The sequence below is a fragment of the Sinocyclocheilus grahami genome, unplaced genomic scaffold (genome assembly GCF_001515645.1).
Source record: "Sinocyclocheilus grahami isolate Dianchi unplaced genomic scaffold, SAMN03320097.WGS_v1.1 scaffold647.1, whole genome shotgun sequence".
Classification (NCBI taxonomy): domain Eukaryota; kingdom Metazoa; phylum Chordata; class Actinopteri; order Cypriniformes; family Cyprinidae; genus Sinocyclocheilus; species Sinocyclocheilus grahami.
The window spans coordinates 80835-89516 of NW_015505826.1; the positions used below are offsets into that span (position 1 = coordinate 80835).

Consider the following 8682-nt stretch of genomic DNA (forward strand, 5'->3'; position numbering starts at 1 on the left):
AACTTTGGTTACAGACTTAAAATAACAAAAGCCTAAAATAAAGTGCTGTTTAACATTTTAGAAGTGAATAACATTCCCATTAAGATTTTAAAACATTATTTCTGAATGTTCTCTGAACGTTCAAAACGTCCAGTTTTTTTAAATGTAAAGTTTATTTCTTGGTTATGTGAACATTAACGGAACCTCTTACAAAAATGTATTGAAATTAACCATGGTTTTATTATAATTATTAAAGTCTAGTAACCATGTTTTTGGTGGATTGATTACCATTTGTATAATCAAAGTTTTACTTCAAATACCATGGTTAAACTGTGGTTAATGTGTGGTTACCGTGGTTTAACTACAATAACCATGTTTTTTTTTTGTAGTATTACCATGGTTAATTTTCCTACAATAGTCCAAATATAAGCACTTATTATAAGTGTACCGTAGAGATTCGGAATAAGACAAAAACACGGTTTGGAAGATGAAATCATGATGTACTCGCTCATTAGATACAGTTTGCAAATGAACACAGAAGAAGTTACATAGTGCTGCTTTGAAGAACAGATAACTTTGAACAAAAGTGCTATTAACTGGAAGAGCATTTGTTCATAACTTTGACAGTATCTTGCCAGAACGTTCTCTGTTAGCTGGGTCGATGTGAAAAGCATTTCACGAATAAACACTATATCCCTAAAAAAGGGCAAGACCATAAAGAGACATCTAAAAAATTAATGTATTGCTATTTTCCATCTTATTAGGACACATTTGTGCAAACATGACTGTTATGGCAACTTTAATACATTGTTTCCATTTTGCATTGGCTCATTGTTGGCTCTGAATGCACTTTAAGTTATTTATATCAAATCATGATAATAATTTGTTTGTATTATTTACTTGTGCATTTCATGTATATTCCTGTTTAAACAGTAACGTCGTCGTCTTGCTGTGGTGACACACATTTAAGTATTGACAGGAAGAGGAATCGGGGCCAGCGAATCCGTTTTCAACAGCTGTGGGCATAAAGTGCGTGCATGTCGTGTGTTAAAATCACTATTTTAAAATCCCCTTTCTCAAATCAGGCTGTTCTGAGATTCCTGTCAGAGTGACGTAGTTCCAAGAGTGTTTTCTCCGTAGTTCTGCACAGGCCCCTCCCACGATAGTTGATTGACAGGTCCGTCTTACCTTAGCTCCGCCCTGAGTGAGCTGTCATCAGTCCGCCATTGTGTCGACTCTGGTGCAGAGGAAGACAAGAATGTCTCCGATTAAGCAATTGAGGTGTGGAGAGCCGCTGAAGACGCAGAGGATTAACGTTACTTTCGCTTTGAAGGGAATGCGCCGATCCCCGATCTGCCTAAATGTGTTTAAGTTCGCGCGAATCATTCATGATCAAGCTTCATCTACAGAAGAACTGAGTATAAGGGGTTTTTATGAATCTAATATGTGCTAGTAAGCCAGTTTCAGAGCTAAAGTAAACAGTACTTCTTGTCACCCCACGGAAGAGAGGGGCGGGGTCAGCAGAGCTCATTAGCATTTAAAGCAACATGGACTAGAATTGCTTGCTAAAAACAGAGCTTATTTTGACAGGGTAAAAAAGGTGTTTTTTACACTACGATTGAGAAATTTTAACCAAAGTATGTTATAGACTTTTCATTAGGACCCTAAAGAATTATATAAACTTGTGCAAAATGGGCATCTGATGACACATTTAAAGTTCGAGGCTTCTACAATGACTTTTTATTTTTGTTTGTTCACTAAAAAAAGAATGCGTGTGCTACAACATTTCAGCTACATTTTTAAAAATGTTATTCTCTCATATTTAACTTACAGTAAACGTTTGTTTTAACATTCTGTTAAACAATAGTTATGTCTATTTATTTTAGACATTAGAACTATATTAGCCTACTGTATCATATTTGATATGCATTTCTAGGGCCTATAAATGATCAATATGATCAAAACTCTTCTGATAAACCGTAGTCTACTTCATCTGAACAAATCCATGCATTGTTCACCTAAAACTAAATCCAGTATTGCCAACTAAATGATTAATGATCATATCAGAGTTTGAAGTATTGAACTGAAATCAGTCTAAAGTCTACAGACCACAGAGTCTACATGAAAAAAAAATATTTTATTAAAAAAAAAAATTCTTGATTTATGCCGTATACCCTGAGATACAAACATTTACAGGCAGATTATGAAAATTTTTAAAAATAAATTCATAAAATAGCACCCACGATACAAAACCCCTTTTTTTTTTAAAAGTCTCTTTATGCACCATTTTTCCCTTTTGCACACGTTCCCAGAATGATGGATGTCAGAAACACAGTTTCACCCCTGAACTTCCCCTTTAATGTAATTTAGACATCGCTTGGTTTCTTTCTTAAGCGACGTGCATCATTAGAAGGCTTCACTATCGCTGAGTTTTCACATCGATCGCATCACAAGCACACTCAGGAATCAGGTGTTCTGTAAACACGTCCCAATGATGGTTAACAGGCTTTAGTGGCTCATTTAAAGGGCTGTGATTAAACAACTGTCATTTAGCTTTTTCTAAAAAGGCACCTGAATCCTCTCTTCTTCTTTCTGAGGCTGTCCTGCGTCTCGTCTCTGGTGAGCGTGTGTTTAGACGTGTCGTCTGAAGGGGTCGCAGTGTTTTCTTCAATAACCGCGTCGCTCGCCTGGTCCTTCTTCCCTTTCTTCCACCACTTTGTGTTAAAAGTCAGTGTTTTGAGTTTCTTGGACTCTTTCTTCTCGGGCTGAGAGGGAACAGGTGTGATGTTCTCCAGCTCTTCCGTGGGATTCTCCGGCTCCGGCTCCGGGTTGGGCGGCTCCATCTTACTGAAGAAGTCCTGCAGCGCCTCCGTGGGTCCTGGGATCTGTCCGAGCGCTAGCAGGTATTTGGGATTGTGGTATTTGTGTGCCGGCACTTTCAGATCTCCACGCGTCGCGTCTCCGAGATTGACCTGGAAGCGAGAAGTGGCCGCTGCGGGGCGTTTGGGCACCGCGGCCCGAGACAGCGTTCCCGTTTGGGGCTTACTGATGTGAAACTCCTTAAAGAGGTCCAGTTTGTCTGAGATGGCGTACAGTTGTCGGAAATCGTTATCGTAGAAATCCACCACCTGCCCCGACATCACCGTGATCATGTTTCTGTCCATTCGAGAAGAGCTCCAGGAGAAACTGCAGAGACACAACAATCCATATGAGATATGTGACCCTGGACCACAAAACCAGTCATAAGGCTCAATTTTTTTAAATTGAGGGTTATGGAAAGCTGTAAAAATAATCTTTCCATTGATGTATGGTTTGTTAGGATCGGACAATATTTGGCTGAGATACAACTGAGATAAACCTGGAATCTGAGGAAGCAAAAAAATCAAAATATTGAGAAAATCATCTTTAAAGTTGTCCAAATGAAGTAAAAACCTTTCAGTGATCAGTTCTTAAAAGAACCTTAAACACCTTTTGTTCAGTGGACAGATTCCGTGGATCTTAAAGGTTCTTCATGAAACCATAAATTCCAATAAAGAACCTTATGAGTTACTTTTTTTAATTTATATTTATATCACCCTTTTCATTTCAGTTAAAGTTTTAGTATTTTTGTCATTTTTTAAATGATGTCTATATATATTTGTATTAATTTATTTAAATTTTTTTAGATAAGGTGTAGTTATTTGAGTAGTTCAAGCTTTTTTTAAATGTTTTATTTTATTTCAAGAAATGACATGTTTTTCTGGTTTAGTTGTGTACCTTCAGCTCTCTATCTCCGAGCTGCATTCGGTTGCACATGTCCAGAAAGTGCGGCGCTCCCTGCTCGTCCAGCACGATGTAGACGGACACGCCGCGCTTGGACGCCTCAAACAGATCCCGCAGAATCTGCAGATCGGTCAGCAGGTCCATCACGATAGCCACGACCTGGACAAAACACAGACAGACGACTCGTTCCTTCTCATCAGCAGCAGTCACGTTAAACCAAAATCAACCAAGAATACTGATCCTTTGCCTCTGGCTAAATCATGATTCGTCTGATGGAGCTAAAGCCTGTTTGCTTTAAAAGATCTTCAATATTGCCCATCCTTGCTTCCTGTTTCAATAGGGAACGTGCCAAAATACAGGAAAGAAAGTGTGTTTGTCAAAGCATTCAGTGCTGTTTGTGGTTCTGTTCTTTGAGATCTTCTCGTAAATCATTGCTGGTGATCACTGAACATCTCACGTTCAGTTATGAACCATGCATAATGCGTACATTCTTAAAAATAAAGGTGCTTCACGATGCCATAGAAGAAGCTTTTTGTCTAAATGGTTCCATAAAGAACCTTTAACATCTGAAGAAACTTTCTGTTTCACAAAAGCTTCTTTGTGGCGTTCTTCAGATTATAAAACAATAAGAAAGAGGTGGTTCTTTGACTGAATGGTTCTTTGTGGAACCAAAAATGGTTCTTCTATGGCATCGCTGTGAAGAACCTTTTAAGCACCTTTATTTTTAAGAGTGTAATGCATGTTCATGCATAATTTTGTAATCTGAATGCAAATGAAATTTGAGATTTGAATAGTAAAGCCTCACTAAACCCAGCAGGAATACAGAAGTGTGTCTTTCTTCCTTTGTGGCTTATTGTTTATTCATAAAGGCTGGTAATATAGAGAGGAGAAATGAGATTTGCATGAAGACAATAAAATGTCACAGTCTTCAGCGGGTGTGCCCATGATGGCCACCAGATGACACTGTGTTCTGAGAGCACATGGCTTGTGTTGTGTTTGTTTGGTGCCATGTGCTCTGGCCTGTCTATTTGTCTTGCCCCGCCCATCTCGTTACCTCATTATTGTTTAAGTTGCTCCACCTGTGTCTCCCTCACTAGCCTCCTCATTTGGTTTCCTATTTATTCTCCTGGTGTCTGTAATCCTGTGCTGAGCCATCTTTTTTCATTGTGTGTGTTATGTCTGCATGTAGTGCAGTTCTAAGCCGGCCTGTCTGGTTTTCCCCCTCGGGTTGTTTTAGTTTCGTTTTATTATTAAAAGAAAGAACCATTCATCCTGCACTTGAGTCCTCGCGTCATCTCTCCACACGCACTGTGACAGAAAGATGACTTGCGAGATTTGCGAGAGTTAAACACACTGTCACACCGGTCAGCTCAGCGCGTTGTTACACACACTTCTGCTTCTTTCACAGGACAGATGTTTTGGGAAACAGAATGTGTGTAATTTCCTGCTACGTGTCGAGTCCGTTCAGTGAGTCAGTGATTCCAGATCATGTGCAGTCGTTCCTCAAGAAACAGACGGTTAGATCAAGTCTGAACAAGATCTTAAAGCATCCAGCACTGCGGGAGATGAGAAACTGAGAGACCTGTGACATGAGGGCCACACTCAGGTCCTGTATGTATAGTCTATCCTCATTGGCCGGGTGAGAGGATCCACCTAAACGCGTCCCAGGACCTGTGAATGTACGTGACGGTCCCGAATACAGTCGACAAAACTGAAAAACTGATCTAATGGGGCATTTCATGCAATTTTACAGTTACAGTACCGTTTTTGATAGTGAAAGCAACCAACTGTAATATTGGCATTCCCAGATTCCTGTGTGACGGATCACATTTGATTGGTTTTTCATTGAAATTCTTAGTTTTTCTGATCAATTTCGTTACCTCTGAAAAGCTACTTATGGTTCACTGTGTAGGAGCTGTCAGTGTAATATATACAGTAAAGAAATCCTTAAAAATAGGGCCTAAAATTATTTTTTTATCATGTGTTTTACCTGTATTTTGAATTGTGCACTTCATTCCGTTGTGTTTTAGGGTTCACACAAAAGTCAGTGAAATTAATGGACAACGTCCCGGCAGAAAATCACCAGTACGTTTTCGGTTTTTATCTATTTTATTTAATTCATTTTTCAGTGTAAATATAAAAACAGATTTTAGTAATTTTGTATATTAACATGGTTTAAGTTAATGATATATACATTTTACTGTACATTTAAGTTAAATCTCTAAAGCATACAATGTTGCCACCGCAAAGCTGGCAGTTAAATTTCACACTTTTTTGTGAAGTGTACTATTATAAACCAGTTAATTTAGATGCTAACCACATGAGGCACATCTATACCTGACATTTCCAGTGTAAGGAGAGACAGCGATCAGAAGAGAAGAGAAAACGAAACTGATGATGAAGATGAAGATGATGAGGAGGATTCCCTTATAAATATTTATCACGGTAACCATAGTTACCAGCTGATAGCCTAGTTACTAGTGACTGCAAATACACTGAAAAATGGCAACCTTTAAATGAACTGGTTTCAAATCAACTTAAACATGATTTATACAAACACAATTATTTTATAGGTTTAAATACGTTAGAAATAGCTGTTTAAGGTAATAATTGCAGGTTGCCACTTTTTACAGTGTAGCCTATACACTAAAACCTTTTCATAATTTATGATAATTTTCCACAGTAACTTGAAAACTACAGTAATCTACCAAGATATGACTAATGCAATACTGGACGAGCGCTGACCTTGCTGGACTCCTGTATGAGTTTGCGGGCCACCTCCTTGATGTGCGGGCCGTTCTCTTTGGGCGGGTGTGTGTGCACCGACACCCGGGTGACCCCTTTGAAGAGCCCGGATGAGGGCCAGCCGATGTCCAGCGGCGGGACCTCGGTGTCCGACATCTGCGGCCAGTACGTGGAGCGCATGGACCCGGCGTCCTTTCGGCTGCCGCGATCCGCTCCATGGTCTTCCTCGCTCTGGTATTTGACGAAGGTGCCGGTGATGGCCTTGATTTCCCGCGCCGACAAGAAGTCTTGTCCGTTCTCGTCCTTCAGGAGGCTCTTGAAGGCTCCGTCTCCGTCGGCGATCAGGCGCTCCAGGGCCGCCCGCTGCTGCTCGCTGTAGTAGAACTGCGGCCGGGATTCGGGCACCGCGGCGGGCAGGAGCCCGTCCTCCAAGCACCGGAGCTGCGACTCCGCCATGACGCGCTCGGAATGCCTCACCTGCGCTCACCTGCGCTCACCTGAGCCCGCGGGCAGCTGTAGAGCCGCGGGTGGGTGGAGTTCAGGCGAAATGCGGTGGAAGGGGAACTTTGTTTCAGCATGAATGACTCCAACAGGTGGGTTGAACTTGAACTTCATCCAAGAAACAAATATTTGGACTCTGTTTGAATGCAGGACGTCTTCATGTGCCTGACTTTGTATAATTTAACATTTCGGTTTCTAAATCTATATGTTGAACACATGGGTGAATTTCAGATTATTTCTACCATTGATTAATTATAAGTGGTTTAGTAGAAATGTAGTATTATAAAACCAGTTAAGGCTCTTTAAGACTCAGTTGAAGTGTGGATCAGTGTCATTCACCTCTGCTGATTGTTTCGCTTTCATTCCTGATACAGACCAGCAGCTTTAACTCTGATGTGGTTTCGTTTATTTCCTTCTGCATTTACTTTTACTCAGATATCTTTTGATCGTAGATATAATGATATTCTGAAATGCAGTTTGCTGAATTGAGTTGCAATTTATTGGCTCGTGTTGATGTGATGTATTTATGAAAAGGTATAGTAAAGGAATATTTCTCCCAAGAAATGAAAATGAAAAAAATGAAAATGCAAGGCCATAATCCATAATAATGAATGAATGAATGAATGATGCATTTATATAGCACTTTACTGTGTATTGTTGTACACCCAAAGCGCTTTACAATCATGTGGGGTGGGGGGGGGTCTCTCCTCAACCACCATAATAACTCTTCCTCCAGTGAGTCAGTGTTCTGGTGTGAATCAGGAGAGAAATCTGCACAGATCAAGCAGCGTTTAAACAGCTCTAAACACATATGAGAGACAACAGCAGATGCACTTTTTCACTGGAGGAAGAGTTATTATGGATTATGGACTCTATGGTATTTGAGTTAAAAACATCTTAATGCTGGATGTGTTTCAGCTTGTGTCTTCTCCAGATGTTAACTGATGGACTGGAGTGCTGTGGATTATTGTGATGTTTTTATCAGCTCTCATTCTGACGGCACCCATTCACTGCAGAGCATCCATTGCTGAGACACTGACGCAGTGCTACATTTCTACAAACCTGATGAAGAAACAAACTCATCTACACCTCAGATGAGCACATTTATAGCAAATGTAAATTTTTGGGTGAACTGTTCTTTTAAATGAGAGGTTAGAGTCAGTAGGGTGGGGCTCGGTATTGATTGATTGGAATCGATGATGAAACGTGAGCCTTACAGACCAGAATCTAGGTTTTATCGACATTAGCTATAATGACATTTCGGAGGCGCAGATAGTTAATAGATATTTTCTTAAAGATTATCAAGAGATTTTTTCTTTTTGGTATGACATGCACTAAGAAAGAGAATTCTGTTTTTCAAGATTGTACAACAATTTGTTCAATAATGTTGTGACACATTTGTATGTGTAATTAAATATGGATGTATTTATTTAATACTTGGAAGAAGATCACATCTCAGGCAGTCTATATCCAGAGGATCATACAATTCTAAAGGATTCATAAACTTGTTTGTAAATGTGCTCAAACTAAATTCACAATTTTTCCAAATCTCTGTGCTAACAGGAAGAGCAATGCTTTACAGGTGTGTGTGCGTGTGTGTGCTTTCAAGTGTGTGTGTGTGTGTGGGAGAGCGTGTGTGTCTGTGTGTGTGTGCCTTCACGTGTGTTTGTGTGTGTGTGTGTGTGTGTGTGTGTG

General features: G+C 40.0%; 1 pseudogene; it reads right to left on the minus strand.

Annotated features, from left to right (window-relative positions):
- Nucleotides 1-2214: 2214 nt before the first annotated feature.
- Nucleotides 2215-7036, minus strand: LOC107558521 (protein FAM83F-like; annotated as a pseudogene).
- Nucleotides 7037-8682: the final 1646 nt, after the last annotated feature.